The sequence below is a fragment of the Moschus berezovskii genome, chromosome 2 (genome assembly GCF_049115385.1).
Source record: "Moschus berezovskii isolate FMDL1 chromosome 2, NW_MosBer_1.0, whole genome shotgun sequence".
In the NCBI taxonomy this organism is placed as follows: domain Eukaryota; kingdom Metazoa; phylum Chordata; class Mammalia; order Artiodactyla; family Moschidae; genus Moschus; species Moschus berezovskii.
The window spans coordinates 54,892,165-54,917,159 of NC_142461.1; positions in this window are offsets into that span (position 1 = coordinate 54,892,165).

The window sequence follows — 24,995 nt, forward strand, 5'->3', positions numbered from 1 at the left end:
TCTACAAAAACAACACCAAACAATTAATAAAATGGCAATAAGAACATATGTATCAATAATTAATTTAAATATAAATGGGTTAATGCTCCAATCAAAAGACACAGACTGGCTGAACGGATACAAACACAAGACCCAATTAAATTCTGTCTACAAGAAAACTTACTTCAGACATAAAGACACCTCACACTGAAAGTGAGAGGATGGAAAAATCTATTTCATCCAAATGGGAAACAAAAGAAAGCTAAAGTAGCAATCTTCATATCAGACAAAATAGACCTTAAAATAAAGAAGATTATAAGGGATCAGGAAGGACACTATATAATGATCAAGGGATCAATCCAAGAGGAAGACATAACAATTGTAAATATATATACACCCAAAATAAGAGTACCTCAGTACATAAGATAAAACTAACAGGCTGGATCATGGAGAAAGCAAAAGAGTTCCAGAAAAACATCTATTTCTGCTTCATTGACTATGCCAAAGCCTTTGACTGTGTGGATCACAATAAACTGTGGAACATTCTGAAAGAGACGGGAATACCAGACCACCTGACCTGCCTCTTGAGAAACCTATATGCAGGTCAGGAAGCAACAGTCAGAACTGTACATGGAACTACCAACTGGTTCCAAATAGGAAAAGGAGTGCATCAAGGCTGTATATTGTCACTTTGTTTATTTAACTTATATGCAGAGTACATCATGAGGAACGCTGGCCTGGAAGAAGCACAAGTTGGAATCAAGATTGCTGGGAGAAATATCAATAATCTCAGATATGCAGATGACACTACCCTTATGGCAGAAAGTGAAGAGGAACTCAAAAACCTCTTGATGAAAGTGAAAGAGGAGAGTGAAAAGGTTGGCTTGAAGCTCAACATTCAGAAAACTAAGATCATGGCATCTGGTCCCATCACTTCATGGGAAATAGATGGAAAAACAGTGGAAACGGTGTCAGACTTTATTTTTTTGGGCTCCAACATCACCGCAGATGCTGATTGCAGCCATGAAATTAAAAGGCTTGCTCCTTGGAAGGAAAGTTATGACCAACCTTGATAGTATATTAAAAAGCAGAGACATTACTTTGCCAACCAAGGTCCGTCTAGTCAAGGCAATGGTTTTTCCTGTGGTCATGTATGGATGTGAGAGTTGGACTGTGAAGAAAGCTGATCGCAGAAGAATTGATGCTTTTGAACTGTGGTGTTGGAGAAGACTCTTGAGAGTCCCTTGGACTGCAAGGAGATCCAACCAGTCCAACCTAAAGGAGATCAATCTTGGGTGTTCATTGGAAGGACTGATGCTAAAGCTGAAACTGCAATACTTTGGCCACCTCATGCGACGAGTTGACTCACTGGAAAAGACTCTGATGCTGGGAAAGGTTGGGGGCGAGAAGAGAAGGGGACAACGGAGAATGAGATGGCTGGATGGCATCACCAACTCTGTGGACATGAGTTTGAGTGAACTCCGGGAGTTGGTGATGGACAGGGAGGCCTGGCGTGCTGTGATTCATGGGGTCGCGGAGAGTCGGACACAACTGAGCGACTGAACTGAACTGAACAGGCATAAAAAGAGAATTTGATGGGAACACAATAATAGTAGGATACTTTAACACCTCATTGTCACCAATGGACAGCTCACCAAAAGAGGAAATTAATAAGGAAACACAAGTCTTAAATGATACATTCCGTTCCGTCGCTCAGTCGTGTCCGACTCTTTGCGACTCCATGGACTGTAGCCTACCAGGCTTCTCCGTCCATGGGATTCTCTAGGCAAGAATACTGGAGTGGGTTACCATTTCCTTCTCCAGGGGATCTTCCCGACCGAGGGATCAAACCCGGGTCTCCCTCTTTGGAGGCAGATGCTTTAACCTCTGAGCCACCAGGGAAGATGAGATGAATCTCACTGATATCTTCAGGATATTCCATCCAAATGCAGAAGAGTACACCTCCTTCTCAACTGTACATGGAACATTCTTCAGGATAGACCACATCTTGGGTCACAAATCAAATCTCAGTAAATTTAAGAAAATTGAAACATATCAAACATCTTCACTGACCATAATGCTATGAGACTAGATATCAATTATAAGAGAAAAAAAAAACTGTAATAAACACAAACACATTGAGATTAAACAGCACGTTTCTAAATAACCAACAGGTTACTGAAGAAATTAAAAGGGAAATCAAAAAATTTCTATAAACAAGTGACAATGAACACATGACAACTCAAAAACTATAGGATGCAGCAAAAGCAGTCCTAAGAGGTAAGTTTTAAACAATACAATCCTACCTCAAAAGCAAGAAAAACATCGAATAGACAGCTTAACTTTATACCTAAAACAACTGGAATAAGAGGAAAAAAAGACATTAGTAGAAGTAAAGAAATCATAAAGATCCAAGCAGAAATAAATGAAAAAGAAATGAAGGAAACAATAGTAAAGATTAATAAATCTAAAAGCTGATTCTTTGAGAAGATAAACAAATCTTATAAAACTTTGGCCAGATTTATCAAGAAAAAAAAAAAGCAGAGAAGAATAAAATCAGATAAATTGGAAATGAAAATGGAGAGGTTACAACAGACAATTCAAAAGTTCAGAGGATTATAAGAGACTATTATGAACAGCTATTTAACAATAAATTGGGTAACCTGGAAGAAATGGACAGGTTCTTAGAAAAGTTCAATCTTCCAAGGCTGAACCAGGAAGAAATATAAATTATGGAAAACTAAATTACAAGCACTGAAATTTAACTTGTGATAAAATCCCCAACCCCCGCTCCAAAAAAAAATCCTAGGACCAGAAGGCTTCACAGGCGAATTCTACCAAACATTTAGAGAAGAGCTAATGCCTATCTTTCTAAAACTCTTTCAAAAAATTTCAGAGGAAAACTTCAAAACTCATTCTATGAGGCCACCATAACCCTGATACCAAAACCAGACAAAGACAATACAAAAGAAGAAAACTACCAGCCAATGTCACTGATGAACATAGATGCAAAAATCCTAAATAAAATGTTAGCAAACAGAATTGAGCAACACATCAAAAAGCTCATTACCCATGATCAAGTTGGCTTTATTCCAGGAATGCAAGGATTCTTCAATATTCACAAATTAATCAATGTGATACACATTAATAACAACTTGAAAGATAAAAACAACATGATAATTTCAATCGATGCAGAAAAGGCATTTGACAAAATTCAGCACATATTTATCAAAAAATGAGCATAGAAGAAACCTATATAATAAAGGCCATATATGATAAGAGTATTGCAAACATTATTCTCGATGGTGAAAGAGGAAAACAAGACAAAGATGTCCGCTTTCTCCATTTTTATTCAATTTATTTCTGTAAGTCCTAGCTACAGAAATCAGATGAGAAAAAGAAATAAAAGGAAGATAGATCTGAAAAGAAGTCATCTTTGCAGATGACATGATTCAGTTCAGTTCAGTTCAGATGCTCAGTAATGTCTGACTCTTTGCCACACCATGAATCACAGCACGCCAGGCCTCGCTTTCCATCACCAACTCCCGGAGTACACTCAAACTCACGTCCGTCGAGTCAGTGATGCCATCCAGCCATCTCATTCTCATTCGTCCCCTTCTCCTACTGCCCACAATCACTCTCAGCATGAGTTTTTTCCAATGAGTCAACACTTCGGCATGAGGTGGCCAAAATATTGGAGTCTGAGCTTTACCATCAGTCCTTCCAATGAACACCCAGGACTGATCTCCTTTAGAGGAGACTGGTTGGTTCTCCTTGCAGTCCAAGGGACTCTCAAGAGTCCTCTCCAACACCACAGTTCAAAAGCATCAATTCTTTGGCGCTCAGCTTTCTTCACAGTCCAACTCTCACATCCATACATGACCACTGGAAAAACCATAGCCTTGACTAGACGGACCTTTGTTGGCAAAGTAATGTCTCTGCTTTTTAATATGCTGTCTAGGTTGCTCATAACTTTCCTTCCAAGGAGTAAGCGTCTTTTAATTTCATGGCTGCAGTCAGCATCTGCAGTGATTTTGGAGCCCAAAAAAATAAAGTCTGACATCTATTTCCCATGAAGTGATGGGACCAGATGCCATGATCTTTGTTTTCTGAATGTTGAGCTTTAAGCCAACTTTTTCACTCTCCTCTTTGACTTTCATCAAAAGGCTCTTTAGTTCCTCTTCACATTCGGCCATAAGGGTGGTGTCATCTGCATATCTGAGATTATTGATATTTCTCCCCGCAATCTTGATTCCAGCTTGTGCTTCCTCCAGCCCAGCATTCCTCATGATGTACTCCTCATATAAATTAAATAAGCAGGGTGACAATATACAACCTTGACGTACTCCTTTTCCTATTTGGAAACAGTCTGTTCCATGTCCAGTTCTAACTGTTGCTTCCTGACCTGCATACAGGTTTCTCAAGAGGCAGCTCAGGTGGTCTGGTACTCCCATCACTTTCAGAATTTTCCAGAGTTTATTGTGATCCACACAGTCAAAGGCTTTGGCATAGTCAATGAAGAAGAAATAGATGTTTTTCTGGAACTCTCTTACTTTCTCCATGATCCAGCAGATGTTGGCAATTTGATCTCAGGTTCCTCTACCTTTTAGAAAACCAGCTTGAACAACAGGAAGTTCATGGTTCACGTATTGCTGAAGCCTGGCTTGGAGAATTTTGGGCATGACTTTGCTAACGTTTGAGATGAGTGCATTACGCGGTAGTTTGAGCATTCTTTGGCATTGCCTTTCTTTGGGACTGAAAACTGACTTTTTCCAGTCTGTGTCCACTGTTGAGTTTTCCAAACTTGCTGCCATATTGGGTGCAGCATTTTCACAGCATCATCTTTCAGGATTTCAATAGCTCAACTGGAATTCCATCACCTCCACTAGCTTTGCTCGTTGTGATGCTCTCTAAGGCCCACTTGACTTCACAATCCAAGATATCTGGCTCTAGGTGAGTGATCACATGATCGTGATTATCTTGGTCGTGAAGATCTTTTTTGTACAGTTCTTCTGTGTATTCTTGCCACCTCTTCTTAATATCTTCTGCTTCTGTTAGGTCCATACCATTTCTGTCCTTTATCGAGCCCATCTTTGCATGTAATGTTCCCTTGGTATCTCTCATTTTCTTGAAGAGATCTGTAGTCTTTTCTATTCTGTTGTTTTCCTCTATTTCTTTGCGTTGATTGCTGAGGAAGGCTTTCTTATCTCTCCTTGCTATTTTTGGAACTCTGCATTCAGATACTTATATCTTTCTTTTTCTCCTTTGCTTTGCTTCTCTTCTTTTCCCAGCTATTTGTAAGGCCTCCTCAGACAGCCGTTTTGCTTTTTTGCATTTCTTTTCCATGGCGATGGTCTTGATCCCTGTCTCCTGTACAATGTCACGAACCTCCGTCCAGAGTTCATCAGGCACTCTATCTATCTGATATAATCCCTTAAATCTATTTCTCACTTCCACTGTATAATCATAAGGGATTTGATTTAGGTCATATCTGAATGGTCTAGTGGTTTTCCCTACTTTCTTCAATTTAAATCTGAATTTGGCATTAAGGAGTTCGTGATCTGAGCCACAGTCAGCTGTAAGTCTTGTTTTTGCTAACTGTATAGAGCTTCTCCTTTTTTGGCTGCAAAGAATATAAACAATGTGATTTCGGTATTGACCATCTGGTGATGTCCATGTGTAGAGTCTTCTCTTGTGTTGTTGGAAGAGGGTGTTTGTTATGACCAGTGTGTTGTCTTGGCAAAACTCTATTAGCCTTTGGCCTGCTTCATTCCGTATTCCAAGGCCAAATTTGCCTGTTACTCCCGGTGTTTCTTGACTTCCTACTTTTGCATTCCAGTCCCCTATAATGAAAAGGACATGTCTTTTGGGTGTTAGTTCTAAAAGGTCTTGTAGGTCCTCAAAGAATCGTTCAACTTTGGCTTCTTCAGTGTTACTCTTAGGGCATAGGCTTGGATTACTGTAATATTGAATGGTTTACCTTGGAAACCAACAGAGATCATTCTGTCGTTTTTGAGATTGCATCAGTACTGCATTTCGGACTCTTTTGTTGACCATGATTGCTACTCCATTTCTTCGAAGGGATTCCTGCCCACAGTAGTAGACATAATGGTCATCTGAGTTAAATTCATCCATTTCAGTCCATTTTAGTTCACTGATTCCTAGAATGTCTACGTTCACTCTTGTCATCTCCTGTTTGACCACTTCCAGTTTGCCTTGATTCATGGACCTAACATTCCAGGTTCCTATGCAATATTGCTCTTTACAGCATTGGGCCTTGCTTCTATCACCAGTCACATCCACAACTGGGTATTGTTTTTGCTTTGGCATCATTCCTTCTTTCTTTCTGGATTTGTTTCTCCACTGATCTCCAGTAACATATTGGGCACCCACTGGCCTGTGGAGTTTCTCATTCAGTATCCTATCATTTTGCCTTTTCATATTGCTCATGCGGTTCTCAAGGCAAGTATACTGAAGTGGTTTGCCATTCCCTTCTCTAGTGGACCACATTCTGTCAGACCTCTACTCCATGACCCGCCCATCTTGGGTGGCCCCACATGGCATGACTTAGTTTCATTGAGTTAGACAAGGCTGTGGTCCTTGTGATCAGATTGAGTAGTTTTCTGTGATTATGATTTCAGTGTATCTGCCCTCTGATGCCCTCTCGCAATACCTACCATCTTACTTGTGTTTCTCATAGAAAACCCTAAAGATAGTATCAGAAAATTACTAGAGGTAATCAGTGAATTTAGCAACGTTGCAGGATACAAACTCAATACAGAGAAATCACTTGCATTTATATATATTAACAATGAAAAATCAGAAAGAGAGATGAAATAATCAATCCCATTCACCATTGTAACAAAAAGAATTAAATATCTAGGTATAAACTTACCTAAGGATACAAAATAACTGTACACAGAAAATTAGACAGTGATGAAAGCAATCAAGGATGACATAAACAGATGGAAAGAGATTCCATGTTTCTGGGTAGGATGAATCAATATTGTGAAAATGAATATACTACCAAATGCAATCTACAGATTCAATGTGATCCTTATCAAATTACCAATGGCATTTTCCACAGGACTAGAACAAAAAATTTCAAAATTCATATGGAAACACAAAAGACCCAGAATAGCCAAAGATGTCTTGAGAAAGAATTTTGGAGCTAAGGGAATCAACCTTCCTGACCTCAGATTATACTGCAAAGCTACAATCATCAAGACAGTACAGTACTGGCACAAAAACAGAAATATAAACCAATGGAACAAGATAGAAAGCCCAGAAATAAACCCATACACCGATGGGTATCTTATTTTTGAAAAAAGAGGCAAGAATATAAAACGGGACAAAGACAGAAACTTCAATAAATGGTGCTGGGAACACTGGACATCTACATGTAACACTGGACATCTACATGTAACACCACACACAAAGATAAACTCAAAGTGGATTAAATCCCTAAATGTCAGACCAGAAACTATAAAACTATTAGAGGAAAATATAGGCAGAACACTCAATGACATAAATCAAAGCAAGATCCTCTATGACCCACCTCCTAGAGTAACGGAAATAAAAATAAATGTAAACAAGTGGGACCTGATTAAACTTAGAAGCTTTTGTATAGCAAAGGAAACTATAAGCAAGGTGAAAAGACAACCCTCAGAATGGTAGAAAATAATAGCAAATGAAATAACTGACAAAGGATTAATTTCCAAAATATACAAGCAGCTCATACAACTCAATGCCAGGAAATGAACAACCCAATCAAAATGTCTCTTTTAGAGACATTTCTACAAAGAAGACATGCAGATGCTAAGAAACACATGAAAAAATGCTCAACCATTGTTCATTATTTGAGAAATGCAAATCAAAACTACAATGAGATATCACCTCACAGCAGTCAGAATGGGCATCATCAAAATGTCTACAAACAATAAATGCTGGAGAGGGTGTGGAGAAAAAGGAATGCTCTTGCCCTGTTGGTTGGAATGTAAATAGATATAGCCAGTATGGAGGACAGTATGGAGATTCCTTAAAAAACTAGGAATAAAACCACCATATGACCCAGCAGTCCGACTCCTAGGCATATACCCTGAGGAAACCAGGGTTAAAAAAGACACATACATCTCATTGCTCATTGCAGCACTATTTACAATAGGTATAACACGGAAACAACCTAGATGTCCATCGACAGATGAATGGATAAAGAAGTTGTGGTACATATCACAATGGGATATTATTCACCCATTAAAAGGAATGCATTGAGTCAGTTCTGATGAGGTGGATGAACCTAGAACCGATTATATGGAGTGAAATGAGTCAGAAAGAGAAAGATAAATGTTGTATTCTAGCACACATATACGGAATATAGCAAAATGATACTGAAGAATTTATTTACAGGGCAGCAATGAGGAAACAGACATAGACAATAGACTTATGGACATGGGGAGAGGAGTGGAGAGGGTGAGATGTATGGAACAAGTAACCTGGAAACTTACATTCAGTTCAGTTCAGTTCAGTCGCTCAGTCGTGTCCGACTCTCCACGACCCCATGAATCACAGCATGCCAGGCCTCCCTATCCATCACCAACTCCCGGAGTACACTCAAACTCATGTCCACAGAGTCAGTGATGCCATCCAGCCATCTCATTCTCTGTCGTCCCCTTCTCCTCCCGCCCACAACCTTTCCCAGCATCAGAGTCTTGTCCAGTGAGTCAACTCGTCGCATGAGGTGGCCAAAGTATTGCAGTTTCAGCTTTAGCATCAGTTCCTCCAATGGACATCCAGGATTGATCTCCTCTAGAATGGACTGGTTGGATCTCCTTGCAGTATAAGGGACTCTCAAGAGTCTTCTCCAACACCACAGTTCAAAAGCATCAATTCTTCGGCGATCAGCCTTCTTCACAGTCCAGCTCTCACATCCATACATGACCACGGGAAAAACCATTGCCTTGACTAGACGGACCTTGGTTGGCAAAGTAATGTTTCTGCTTTTTAATATACTATCAAGGTTGGTCATAACTTTCCTTCCAAGGAGCAAGCGTCTTTTAATTTCATGGCTGCAATCAGCATCTGCAGTGATTTTGGAGCCCAAAAAAACAAAGTCTGACACTGTTTCCACTGTTTTTCCATCTATTTCCCATGAAGTGATGGGACCAGATGCCATGATCTTTGTTTTCTGAATGTTGAGCTTCAAGCCAACCTTTTCACTCTCCTCTTTCACTTTCATCAAGAGGCTTTTGAGTTCCTCTTCACTTTCTGCCATAAGGGTAGTGTCATCTGCATATCTGAGGTTATTGATATTTCTCCCAGCAATCTTGATTCCAGCTTGTGCTTCTTCCATCCCAGCGTTCCTCATGATGTACTCTGCATATAAGTTAAATAAGCAAGGTGACAATATACAACCTTGACGTACACCTTTTCCTATTTGGAACCAGTCTGTTGTTCCATGTCCAGTTCTAACAGTTGCTTCCTGACCTGCATACAGGTTTCTCAAGAGGCAGGTCAGGTGGTCTGGGATTCCCATCACTTTCAGAATGACATTACCATATGTAAAATAGGTAGCCAATGGGAATTTGCTGTATGGCTCAGGAAACTCAAATAGGAGCTCTGTATCAACCTAGAGGGGTGGAATAGGAAGGGAGATAGAGGGAGGTTCAAAAGGGAGGGGATATATGTACGCCTATGACTAATTCAGGTTGAGGTTTGACAGAAAACCACAAAATTCTGTAAAGCAATTATCCTTCAATAGAAAATAAATTAAAAAAGCCAAACCAAACAAACAAAAAAAAAAAAAAAAAAGAAAGAAAGGATATACTTCCCACACCTCCTGCAAAATAAGGAAAATTCTGTGGGGAAAACAACTTTGTCATGGGTATAGAAAAGCACAAATCTAACTGTAGGAATATTGAGTGTTTGAAATATAGACTATATTTTCAGGATATGAGAAGGAATAAATTTGGCAAATCTTAGATTGCAGAGAATTCTAAATACATACTAATAATTATATAAAGGAAAACAGAGTTTGGTTAGAAGGTTGTAATATAAGCAGAGCTGATTTAATTAAGATGTATCATATTTCCTGAATATAATAGAGGTCAGGGAAACCTAGGAGTCTATTTGGGCAGCATTTCAGACAAGTGTCAGTAAGACCCTAAACTCCGACAGTAAAAACAAAGGAAGGACATTGTTTTCAGGGGCAATGCATGGACAGAGAATGAAACTTTATAACAAGTCTGAAGTTTGGAAGTTGAGAGTGGGGAAGAGAAGACAAAACTCCTCTCTAGTTTGTAAGCTTATAAAGTCACATGAGACTATAGATACGATTTAGTGCTTGCAGAGTGAGAAAGAATTGTGAAGATACATATAAATCTGGAAATAGAGAAATCTGGATGGCATCACCAACTTAATGGACATGAGTTTGAGCAAACTCCAGAAGATAATGAAGGAGAGGGAAGCATGGTGCGCTGCAGTCCATGGGGTTGCAAAAGGTCGGACATGACATCGACTGAAAAACAACGTGGAAATCTGTCCCAAGAATGAGATAGCTGAAAACATAAAATGACATTAAGAAGAGCATAGACGGAGACATGGGGCAATATGATAGTCAAGAATTGAAAACAATAGCAATTCAATTTTAAAATCAGCAGTATGCATGATCTATAGCCCTCAAAACAAGTTCTGAAGTCTTCTGCTTTCTACATCCACTTTCGAGCTTTAGAAACCCATTATTGACAAATAAAGGAATTGATTAGGTTGGTCACTCAAATTAATTTCATGTTTCTTTAATATCTCTAGCAAGATTTATTTAAGTCATTTAGAGTGCTTCACTGTATACTTTCAAGACATTTCTACCACTTTTTGAATTTCAATGTATGCAAATAATAGAAACTACTCTGACAGAAGGGAATGACTCATTATTCCTGGTTACTAAATCTCTCCTGAGTCAGAATGCTGATAGAAGAATGAATAAGTGAAAAACAGTTTGAACTTTGGATCTCATAATTTTATTATCATTTTCTATTTCTTCTCTTGAGCCTGAGAACTTTATGCTATTTCTCTTATTGAAATTAATGTCTTATTCCTTTAATTGACAAACATTATCTTTGGTGTTTGCAGTAAATTAGTACACAATTTCTGAAATTCAAATTCAAAAATTTATTTATATTTCATATTGATTTTCATCAAGATAAGGTTGAAAATAGTAAAATATATTTTATGTTAGTAATTTTATCAATAGTATTATCTCTAATAATCTTAAATTCTGTCCAAATAAATCAATAAACCTAATTTAATATGTATTCTTTCTTGCTTGTTTCTCGTGTTATTTTGATTATAAAGATTTGATGTGATATAATTTTATTGATACATATTTAATCCAAATATATATGAATTAAAGCATTTCATCTATGCACTTACTCAAAATAGAACATACCATGAATGATGTACTTAGCTACATATTTGTCATTTTTTATGCATTTTCCATTATTTTGGTTCTTAAGAATTTCAGTGATTTTTAGGGACTTCACTGGTGTCCAGTGGTTAAAACTCTGTGCTCCCATTGCTGGGGGCTCCGGGTTTGATCCCTAGTCAGGGAACTGGATCTCATATGCCTTAACTAAGACTTCATGGGCCACAAGATCCTGTGTGTCACACTAAGACTCAGCACAGCTAAATAAATAAATGAATATTAAAAGGAAAGAAAGAGAGAAACTAAGAAGATTTTAGTTCTGTTAGTGCTTATACTATCTGGTATGACTTTGGATAATTATTTAACCTATCTAAAAATCAACATTCTCATCTGAAGTAGTTTGGCTAAATGATTTGTATATTCTTTTCTAGATCCAAAGGTATATGATTTTAAAGAGTGGATTCAAGGGTTGATCCATGCACCAATATGCTCATTGGTTTCTGTGGTTCTATTCTAAGAAATATTGAAAATTATTTTAAAAACGATTCTTGAACCCCATTAATAGGTGTGCACTCTATATAGGGAATAAACATGCAAGTTCAGTACACATCAAATTATGATCCATATTCATATTTCCTTCCGTCAATTCTCTTAGGGCTTTTAGTAAATGTATTCTAGATCATCTTCTATATGAAAGAAAAAGGACAATAGGACTCATGAGTGTGTGTGTGTATGTGTGTGTGTGTGTGTAGCTGTATGTATTTATTTTTATAATACTAAGTGTTTAGCAAGCAATATTCTACAGTGATTTTACCCTTACGCCTTCTTCAAATATTAATAACAGACCTCAGCCCTCCAGCTTTCTCTTAACTATCTTCACAAAACAATATACGTGGGGGAATGAAACAAAAGATATCAGATAATCCCTTCCAAAACAATATTCTGCTAAAATCAATGAGAGGAACCTTATGGATTCTGGGATTATGATATTGAAAGAACACGAAACTAGCTTCTGTTTATTGTTCAGTTTTTTTTTTCTTCTTCTTCTTCTTTTTTCTCACAGGATAATCTTTGAGTGTTCAAGAATGAAGACAATAAAAGAGAAGAGCTGGTAGAGAGTAAAACAAAGATGGTTCAGATAATCACTTTCAAACCCTGATCCAGTTTTGCCTGAAAACAATAGTATTAACCTTTGTCCTTCCATGATACACTGAAAATAAAATGTCTTTTTTATCATTTACCCCACAATATGCATTGGAAATAGAATATTAATTATGACTGTTTTATAATTCAGTGTCAAAACTGATGACTTAGAATATACAATATTTAAAATGAAACTTTATCCCAATAACCATGTTTAATGTAGTTCAATATCCAGGAATTATGATGAGACTCCACAGACTATATTTAAGAAAAGAAATTACTTCTGTCAAAGGTTAACAAAGAAAGGAATATATAGTCAGAACAGATGAAATCAATTAAAATGAATGAAAAATTGAGTTACTAGATCTCCAACTAAATTAAAATAAAAGAATTAATGTGACAATGTGCTAGATGATCAAATTATTCATAGAAACTTTGTTAAAAATAAGATGGCCTGTATGATGTAGAACATGCTATTTAATGTAGCAGTTTTGAGAAAAGAAGAATTGGATTATTACAATTGAAAAACCTATCAGACTGTTTTTAAATGAGGAAGGGTACTCTAAAATTCTACAGTTTCTATTTCCAAAACATTTCGTCACACCAAATAGAAACTCTACACCCATTAAATAGTTACTTCTACTCCTCCCTACCCACTGACAACTACTAATATGGCTTTCTGTGTTTATGCATTTCTCTTTCATACATATTACATATAAACAGAAACATACAATATTTTGTCTTTGCTGCTTAGATTTTTTTACTTAATGTAATGTTTTCAGGATTCATCATGTTGTAAGAGTCAGTAATATTATTTCTTACTGAATAATATTCCATTATATACTGCATATTTTGTTTATCCATTTGCCAGTTGAATAATATTTGTTTCTATCTTTTGGCCTATGCATGCATGCTAAGTTGTTTCAGTCGTGTTCAATAGTGTAGTTTTGAACATTCTTGTACAAATATATCATCTGGAGTTAATGATTCTTTAAAGTATACACTAGAAGAAAACTTCTTGTGTTATACAGTAATTCTATGTTTCATTTACTGAGATATCACACTTTTCTAGAGTGGTTGCAATATTTTATTAACAATTATAAATTTTCTAATTACTCCACATTTCCACCAACATATCTTAGCTTTTGTTTTGTCTTAAATTATAGCCATTCTAGTGGGTATGGAGTGGTATTTCATTGTGGCTTTGATATGCATTTCCCTAATTACAACTAATGATACTTAATATCTCTTCATATTTTCATGTTAACCATTTGTTTATCTTCTCTGGATAAAGTTATATACAAGTTCTTTACTCATAGTCTATTTATTGTTGAGTTATAAGGGTTTTTCATGTCTTCTGGATACTAGGATTTGATCAGTTATGTGATTTTTCAAATATTTTCTCTCTTGCTGCAGGTTGTCTTTCTCTGTTAGCAATGTCTGTTGATGCACATTTTTAATGTTAATGAAGCCCAATTCAGCTGTGTTCTCTTTTGTTGTTTGTCCTTTGGTGCTATATCTAAGACCATTCATGAATCCAAGGTTACACAGTCTTACTCTATGTTTTCTTCTAATTCTTCAAGTTTCATGTCATATTTAAGTCAATGATTCTTCTTTAGCTATTTTTTTACATGATGAGATAGGGTCCTTCTTCATTCTTTGGCACATGGGTGTGCAATTTTTCCAGCAATATCTGTTGAAAAGTCTATTCTCCAATTAAATGTCTCTGTTCACTTGCTAAAAATGAAATGACCATGGACATATAAGTTCACTTCTGTACTCTATTCTATTCCATTGTTCTATAGGTTTGTCCTTATACAAGCGCCAAAATATTTTGATTAAAGCAACTTTATAGTAATGTTAGGAATCTTCTAACTTTGAACTCAAGTTTTTGTTTTGTTTTTTTTTTTTTTTGGTTATTTGAAGTCATTTTAAATTTTATGAATTTGAGGGGCATTTTTTTAATTCTGTAAAAAAGGACATTATATAAAGATTGTACTAAATCTGTAGCTCAACTTGGGTAAAATTTCCATCTTCAAATATTAATTTCTCCAGTTCTTAAACATAAGACCTTTACATTTATTAGATTTTCTTAAGTATCTTTCAAGAACATATTATAGTTTTATATTTTTCAGTGTATGTCTTACTGCTTCTTGGATAAACTAATTTCTAGAATTTTATTCTTTTTATTGCTATTGCAAATGGAATACTTACCTTTATTTCTTTTTCAGGTGGCTTATTACTAGTGTACAAAGTACAGCTGATTTTCACATATTGATATTAAAGTTACAAATTTGTTGAATTCATTTCTTTTTTTCTTAGCTCTAATTGTTTCTTTTTGTGGACATTTTAGGATTATGTCATATAGAGTTAGAAGTAGTTTTACTTCTTTCTTTCCAACTAGGAGGCCCTTTACTTCTTAATTTCTTGCCTAAATGTTCTGATAAGAACTTCTGGTATTATGTTAAATAGAAATGATAAGAGTGAATAATTGTGTCTTTTTTTTAATTTTCAGTCAGTCAGTCAGTTCAGTCCCTCAGTCGTGTCCGACTCTTTGTGACCCCCTGAATCACAGCACACCAGGCCTTCCTGTCCATCACCAACTCCCAGAGTTTACCCAAACTCGTGTCCATTGAGTCAGTGATGCCATCCAGCCATCTCATCCTCTGTTGTCCCCTTCTCCTCCTGCCCCCAATCCCTCCCAGCATAATGGTCTTTTCCAATGAGTCAACTCTTCACATGAGGTGGCCAAAGTATTGGAGTTTTAGCTTCAACATCAGTGCTTCCAATGAACACCCAGAACTGATCTCCTTTAGGATGGACTGTTTGGATTTCCTTGCAACCCAAGGGACTCTCAAGAGTCTTCTCCAACACCCCAATTCAGAAACATCAGTTCTTTGATGCTCAACCTTCTCTATGGTCCAACTCTCACATCCATACATGACTACTGGTAATACCACAGCTTTGACTAGACAGACATTTATTGGCAAAGTAATGTCTCTGCTTTGTAATATGCTGTCTAGGTTGGTCATAGCTTTTCTTCCAAGGAGCAAGCATCTTTTAATTTCCTGGCTGCATCTGCAGTGATTTTGGAGCTCCCCCCCAAAAAAAATAAAATCTCGCACTGTTTCCATTTTTCCCAATCTATCTGCCATCTACTCCCCATCTATTTTCACCATCTTGGAGTTTCCATATTAGTGAGAATGGCCATCATCAAAAAGTCTATAAACAATAAATTCTTGGGAGGGTATGGAGGAAAAGGATCAGTTTTACATTGTTTGTGGGAATATAAACTAGGATATAACACTTTTGGAGAATAGTATGGAGGTTCCTTAAAAAACTAAAAAGCACCATTAAAAATAAACTTAAATTTAAAATAAAATGTACTCTGGGAAAAAAAAAAGTTACCATATGATCCTGCAATTCCACTCCTTGGCATTTATCCATAGAAGATTTTAATTTTGAAAAGACACATGCACCACAATGTTCATAGCAGCATTATTTACGGTAACCAAGACATGAGAGTAAGCAAAGTGTTCATCAACAGATGACTGGATAAAAAATAAGTGATACGTATATGCAACACAATATTACTCAGCCATAAAAGAATGAAATAATGTCAAATGCAGCAAGATGTATGAAACTACAGGTCATCAATCTAAGTGAAGTCAGAGAAAGATAAATATATAATATCAGTTATATGTTGAATCTAAAAAAATGATACAAATGAACCTATTTACAAAGTAGAAACAGATTCACAGACATAGAAAACAAAGTTATGATTACCAATAGGGAAAGATAAGGGGGAAGGATTAATTAGGAATTCGGGATTATCAGATCTAAACTACCATATATTAACATAAAATAGATAAACAACTAGGACCTACTGTAGATCACAGTGAACTATATTCAATATCTTTTAATAAAGTATAATGGAAAAGAAACTGAAAAATTATATAATCTGAAATATTTATGTGTATAGGCTTTTCCCAATCCAAGAGACACAAGAGACGTGTGTTCAGTTTCTGGGTTGGGAAGATCCTATGGAGTAGGAAATGGTCCATTCCAGAATTGCTGCCTGGAAAATTCCATGGACAGAGGAGCCTGGCAGGCTGGAGCCCATGGGATTCACAAAGAGTAAGACATGACTGAGAGACTGAGCACACACATACATATATATAATTAAATCATTTTGTTGTACACCAGAAACTAACAGGATATTGTAAATCAACTATCTTCAATTCTTAAAAAGTACACCTTAATCATTATAAACTTATTATCTTATAACTTATAAACACATTATAAGCTTATCCTTACTAAAATCTTAATTATATATGCGAATATAAGATTACATTCACAGGTAAAAGGGGTTATCATTTCAATATGTCTTTTTCAGGAGCATAATGTAACCCAAAAAAGAAGAAAACCTGTCAGATTTTTAATCATTGCTAGCTGTGAGTTATTTCTAGATGTTATCAAGTTGAGAATGTTCCCTTCCATTCTTAATGTGTTGAGTGCTTTTCTTATATACATATTGGATTTCTGTCCATTGTTGTTTTTTTTTTTTTTTTTGCTTCAGTGGAAGCAATTATGTGTGTCTTTAATCTTTTATTCTATTTGGTGTGATATATTACATTGATAGTGTTTCTTATGTTGAATATGTCCTGTTTTCCCAGGATAAATTCTACTTGATTGTGGAGCATATTCCTTTTAACATTTTCCTTAGCTAAGATTTTTTAGTATTATGCTAAAGAATTTTGTTCTATATTCACAAAAGGATACTGGTCTATATAATTTTTGTATTGGGATATTTGGTTTTGAAATCAGAGTAACACTATACTATTTATTGGAAAAGTTTGAGAAATACCGGTATAAATTATTCTTTAAATATTTGAGTAGACCCGGGGCAGATTCATGTCAATGTATGGCAAAACCAACCAATATAATATTGTAAAATAATTAGACTCCAATAAAATAAATAAATAAATCTAAAAAAGAGAAAATTCCAGCAATAAACATTTATAATTTTTAAACTGGAAAAAATAAATAAATAAATAAATATCTGCATAAAATGACCAATGAAACCATATACTCTTGGAATTTGGAATTTTCCTTGCTGGGAATTTGGAATTTTCCTTGCTGGGAATTTTGAATACTGATGCAATTGTTTTATTTTTATAGGTCTGTTTACATTTTCTAAGTCTTCTTGAGTCAGTTCTCATAGTTAGTGTTTTCTGTATATTTTTCTGTTTCATCTATGATATCTAATGGTTGGTACACAACTATTCATTTTATTTTCTTATAAGCCTGCAAGGTGGGAGACAAGGGTTTGATCCCTGAGTTGAGAAGATCCCCTGGAGAAGGGAAAGGCTACCCATTCCAGTATTTTGACCTGGAGAATTCCATGGATAGTCCATGGACTTGCAAAGAGTCGGACACAACTGAGCGACTTCACTTTCACTTTTCACTTTCATGCATTGGAGAAGGAAATGGCAACCCACTCCAGTTTTCTTGCCTGGAGAATCCCAGGGATGGAGGAGCCTGGTAGGCTGCCGTCTATGGGGTCTCACAGAGTCGGACACTACTGAAGTGACAGCAGCAGCAGCAGAAGAGAGTGTTCGATGTATACTTAAGAAAAATATGTATCCTGTTATTAGGTAGAGTACTATGAAAATGTTTGATGGAACAAGTTAGTTGTAGTTAGTTCATGCCCTCTTCTTCCTTATTGATCTTCAGTCTACTTGTTCTGTCCATTATTGAAAGTGGGACATTGCAGTCTCAAATTATTATTTTAGAATGGTCAATTTCTCATTTCAATTCTGTCAGTTTCTGATACATATATTTTGGTGGTCTTTTATTGACTGTATATGTATAAAATTGTTACATCTTCTTTATGGACTGGCTCTTTTAGCAATATATAATATCCCATGGTTTTCTTTAACAGACTTTAGGTTTATATTGTCTGATATTAGTATATCTATCCCAGTCATTTCGGTTACTATTTTCATGAACTATCATTTTTCATTTGTTCACTTTCTATTTCTGTTTTTGTATACAAAGTCTAATTTAGAGAGTTTATAACTTAATCAACCATGAACTTTCAGATGTTCAAGATGGTTTTAGAAAAGGCAGAGGAACCAGAGATCAAATTGCCAACATTAGCTGGATCATCAAAAAAGCAAGAAAGTTATTTCTGCTTTATTGACTATGCCAAAGTCTTTGACTGTGTGGATCACAATAAATTGTGGAAAATTCTGAAGGAGATGGGAATCCCAGACCACCTGACCTGCCTCTTGAGAAACCTGTGTGCAGGTCAGGAAGCAAGAGTTAGAACTGGACATGGAACAACAGACTGGTTCCAAACAGGAAAAGGAGTATGTCAAGACTTTATATTGTCACCCTGCTTATTTAACTTATATGCAGAGTACATAATGAGAAACACTGGGCTGGAGGAAGCACAAGCTGGAATCAAGATTGTCGAGAGAAATATCAATAACCTCAGATATGCAGATGACACCACCCTTATGGCAGAAAGTGAAGAAGAACTAAAGACTCCCTTGATGAAAGTCAAAGAGCAGAGTGAAAAAGTTGGCTTAAAGCTCAACATTCATGGCATCCGGTCCCATAACTTCATGGCAAGTAGATGAGGAAACAGTGGAAACGGTGGCTGACTTTATTTTTCTGGGCTCCAAAATCACTGCAGATGGTGATTGCAACCATGAAATTAAAACACTCTTTCTTCTTGGAAGGAAAGTTATTACCAACCTAGACAGCATATTAAAAAGCAGAGATATTACTTTATCAACAAAGGTCTGTCTAGTCAAGGCTATGGTTTTTCCAGTTGTCATGTATGGATGTCAAAATTGGACTATAAAAAAAGCTGAGTGCAGAAGAATTGATGTTTTTGAAGTGTGGTGTTACAGAAGACTGTTGAGAGTCCCTTGTACTGCAAGGAGATCCAACCAGTCCATTCTAAAGGAGACCACTCCTGGGTGTTCATTGGAAGGACTGATGTTGAAGCTGAAACTCAACTACTTTGACCACCTGATGCGAAGAATTGTCTCATTGGAAAAGAAAGCTTTGGTACATATACACAATGGAGTATTATTCAGCCATTAAAAAGAATACATTTGAATCAGTTCTAATGAGGTGGATGAAACTGGAGCCTATTTTACAGAGTGAAGTAAGCCAGAAAGAAAAACACCAATACAGTATACTAACACATATATATGGAATTTAGAAAGATGCAAATGATAACCCTGTATACGAGACAGCAAAAGAGACACAGAAGTATAGAACAGTCTTTGGGACTCTATGGGAGAGGGTGAGGGTGGGATGATTTGGGAGAATGGCATTGAAACACGTATGTTGTCATATGTGAAACGAATCACTAGTTCAGGGTCAATGTATGTTATAGGATTCTCGGGGCTGGCATGCGGGGATGACCCAGAGGGAGGATAAAGGGAGGAGGGAGGTGGCAGGGGGGTTCAGGAGGGGGAACTTATGTAAACTCGGGGCAAATTCATATCAATGTATGGCAAAACCAACCAATATAATATTGTAAAATAAAAAAAAAAAGCTAAAAAAAAAAAAAAAAAGACCCTGATGCTGGGAAAGATTGAGGGCAGGAGAAGAAGGGGCGACAGAGGATGAGATGTCTGGATGGCATCACCGACTCAATGGACTTTAGTTTAGGTAGACTCCAGGAGTTGGTGATGGACAGGGAGGCCTGGCATGCTGCTTTTCATGGGGTCGCTGGGAGTCGAACACGACTGAGCGACTGAACTGAACTCAATCAAGATTTTATCACTTTTTACCAATTTTTGCATTTTGATGAGAAGGATTATTCCACTTGTAACTAAAACAATTACTAATATGAAAGTTTAAATTTATTTCATTCTATTTTTTTACATGTCATATTATTTTTTGTTCCTCAATTCCCTCATCATTTTATTTTTGTCTACACTTTAATTGAACTTTTTTTATCTCCCATTTTCCTATTCTGTATAGATTATTTTAGGGACGACGGAGAATGAGATGGCTGGATGGTATCACTGACTCTGTGGACATGAGTTTGAATGTACTCTGGGAGTTGGTGATGGACAGGGAGGCCTGGCGTGCTGTAATTCATGGGGTCGCGGAGAGTCGGACACGACTGAGAGACTGAACTGAACTGAACTGACATATTAAAATTATAACATCACTTTGTTTTAACACTGATTTACCTTTGATAATGGTATACCTCTGATTGAGTTGTAAGTTTCTTGAGTGGAGCTTGTACCAGTTTTCCAAAGTCTCTGAATGTGACAAATATATCACATATATACATTGCATATATATATATATATATATATATGTGTGTGTGTGTGTGTGTGTATATGACTATATCCATAAAATGGGAATCTTTGTCACTACTTTTTAAAGTCTCTATTAAATCATTCACTTTATATTATATACTTTCCACACCATATAGTAGTAGCTCTCTGTTAATGCCCATATCTCAATTTCCATTGCTGTCATTCTACTTCTTTTTTTTAATTTTTTTTTTATGGAAGAATGATTGCTTTACAGAATTTTGTTTTCTGTCAAATCTCAACATGAATCAGCCACAGGTAAACATATATCCCCTCCTTTTTTTTTTTTTTTTTTTTACTTTACAATATTATATTGGTTTTACCATACATTGACATGAATCTGCCCCGGGTGTACATGTGTTCCCCGTCTTGATCCCCCCTCCAACCTCCCTCCCCATCCCATCCCTCTGGGTCATCCCAGTGCACCAGCCCCAAGCATCCTGTATCATGCATCGAACCTGAAGTGGAGATTTGTTTCACATATTATAACATACATGTTTCAATGCCATTCTCCCAAATCATCCCACCCTCGCCCTCTCCCACAGAGTCCAAAAGGCTGTTCTATACATCTGTGTCTCTTTTACTGTCTCGTATACAGGGTTATTATTACCATCTTTCTAAATTCCATGTATATGCATTAGTATACTGTATTGGTGTTTTTCTTTCTGGCTTACTTCACTCTGTATAATAGGCTACAGTTTCATCCATCTCCTTACAACTGATTCAAATGTATTATTTTAAATTTCTGAGTAATACTCCATTGTGTTAAAGCTGAACTGCAATACTTTGGCCACCTCATGCGACGAGTTGACTCACTGGAAAAGACTCTGATGCTGGGAAAGGTTGGGGGCGGGAGGAGAAGGGGACGACAGAGAATGAGATGGCTGGATGGCATTACCGACTCTGTGGACATGAGTTTGAGTGAACTCTGGGAGTTGATGATGGACAGGGCGGCCTGGCGTTCTGTGATTCATGGGGTCGCGGAGAGTCAGACACGACTGAGCGACTGAAATGAACTGAACTCCATTGTGTATATGTACCACAGCTTTCTTATCCATTCATCTGCAGATGGACATCTAGGTTGCTTCCATGTCCTGGCTATCATAAACAGTTTTGCGATGAACATTGGAGTACATGTGTCTCTTTCAATTCTAGTTTCTTCAGTGTGTATGCCCAGCAGTGGGATTGCTGGGTGATATGGCAGTTCTATTTCGAGTTTTTTAAGGAATCTCCACACTGTTTTCCATAGTGGCTGTACTAGTTTGTATTCCCACCAACACTGTAAGAGGGTTCCCTTTTCTTCACACCCTCTCCAGCATTTATTGCTTGTAGACATTTGGATAGCAGCCATTCTGACTAGCATGAAATACTAAGCATGACTCTAGATGTCACTGACACAAAAGACATTATATAATGACCCAGCTTCAGCGATCCAATGTCTGACATTAGACTATTAGTTAGGACTACTTATGAATTTTCTGTGTGATATGTAGATATTAATTTAGTTGTTTGCATAATAATAAATTGGTTTATATTGCATGAAAAATTGGAACCAGAGGCTAAATTATTCTATTTTTTATTTTATTTGTCAAATAATCATCTTTGACACTGTCTCCCTTCTTTTCTTGACACATAGTTAAAATAACTGCAGATTTGAAAATTTATGGATTTTCAATACTGGATGAATTTTAAACAATACCTATATTTACATGTATCTGATTGAATGGTTGCTAGAGCTCCCTTGATTGTTATGCCCTCTAACAATGATGTCATACTTATTCCTCTAGCAGAGCAACTGACAAATTAGACTATGTAATACATACAAAGTCTTGAAGAAAATGTCATGATCTTATTTATTGTTGTTTAGTCAGTCATCCGACTCTTTGCTACCCCATGGACTGCAGCATGTCAGGCCCTGTTCTTCACCATCTCCTGGTATTTGCTAAAACTCATGTCCATTGAGTTGATGATGCCATCCAACCAACTCTGTCATCCCCTTCTCCTCCTGCCTTCACTATTTCCCAGCATCAGGGTCTTTTCCAATGAGTTGGCTCTTTGCATCAGTTGGCCACATACTGGAGCTTCAGCCTCAGCATTAGTCCTTCCAATGGATATTCACAGTTGATTTCCTTTATAATTGACTGGTTTGATCGCCTTTCTGTCCAAGGGACTCTCAAGAGTTTTCTTCAGCACCATAGTTCAAAGGCATCCATTCTTCTGCATTCAGCCTTTTTTTATTGACAAAATGTGGTCCACTGGAGAAGGGAATGGCAAACCATTTCAGCCTTCTTGCCTTGAGAACCCCATGAATAGTATGAAAAGGCAAAGGCAAAAGATATGACACTGAAAAATGAAATTCCCATGTCAGTAGATGTCCAATATGCTACTGGAGAAGAGTGGAGAAATAGCTCCAGAAGGAATGAAGAGGCTGAGCCAAAGCGGAAACAATGTCCAGTTGTGCTTGTGTCTGGTAATGAAAGTAAAGACTGATGCTGTAAAGAACAATATTGCATAGGAACCTGTAATGTTAGCTCCATGAATCAAGGTAAATTAGAAGTGGTCAAACAGGAAATGGCAAGAGTGAACATCAAAATTTTAGGAATCAGTGAACTAAAATGGACAGGAATGGGTGAATTTAATTCAGATGACCATTATATTTACTAGTGTGGGCAATAATCTCTTAGAAGTAATGTAGTTGCCCTCATAGTTAACAAAAGTCTGAAATGCAGTACTCGGGTGCCACGTCAAAAGATCAACAGAATGATTTTATTTACATTATCATTTACCAGTTAACTCTGTAGCTTTCTGAGATAAGAAGAACATGCTATAATTCCTATATTTATAGGATTAAATCTAAACCCGTATACTTACAGATTTGCAAATAGTATACTACTTATTTACAGAATTGGAATGTAGAGCAGCTCTCATCTTAATTTTACATAAAATTCTATTCTATGTCTATTAGTCAGTTCTCAATATAACAAACAAAATTTCCTTGGGTATTTTATGAAGTAAGGGGTTTTATCTAGTTAGAAATGAGAGATGATTAAAGACTCTTGAGCACAAAAGTCATACTTATCAAGAATACAGGGACTTCAAGAAATGGTACCAGGTATACAGAAAACACTCATCAAATAATTGTTAAATGATTGAACATGTAACTAGGTGAGATCTGATACTATCTGTTAATTATGGATCACCTGCTTAGTGTCAGTACTCTGCTACTTGCTCTATGAACATTACCTGACTTAGCACACACAAAAAAATTTTAAGGCAGTTACAATTGATTTCATTATGGCAACCCACTCCACTATTCTTGCCTAGAGACTCCATGGACAAAGGAGCCTGGTGGGCTACAGTCCATGGAGTCACAAAGAGACAAACATGACTGAGTGACTAACAATTTCACTTTCACTATTAGATGATCAAATCAAAGAATAGATAATTTAATTACTACACAGCTACATCTTTAGGAAATAAAAGTATGAATGAAGCCAAAAGTTTTGCTTTTCCAGTATTTCTTGCTGATTCTAATTTAATTTATCCTTAAATGAAAAGGCTCATCATTTAGGGTCACTTTAGAACTAATTGAGTAGGATAATTGAGTAGAAAGTAAAGAAAATTCCTACATAACACCTCAGCAACCCCCTACCTCCCAGTCTATTCTATTGTTAACATACATTGATGTGATATATCCATTACAATTAATAAGCCAATATTAATACATTATTATTACGTAGGAGTCATATTATAAAGGGCTTGCCTGATGGCTCGGACAGTCAAGAATCCACCTGTAATTCAGGAGATTCCTGGGTCAGGAAGATCCCCTGGAGAAGGGAATGGTTAACTACTGCCAGGTGGCTTAGATGATAAAGAATCTGCCTGAAATGCGGGAGACCCAGGTTCAATCCCTGGGTCAGGAAGATCCCCTGTGGAAAGACATGGCAACCCACTCTAGTATACTTGCCTGAAGAATTTCATGGACAGAGGAGCCTGGTGTCTACAGTCCATGGCATCACTAAGAGTCAGACATGATGGAGTGACTAACACAGTAACTACTCCAGTATTCTTACATGGAGAATTCCATAGGCAGAAGAACCTGG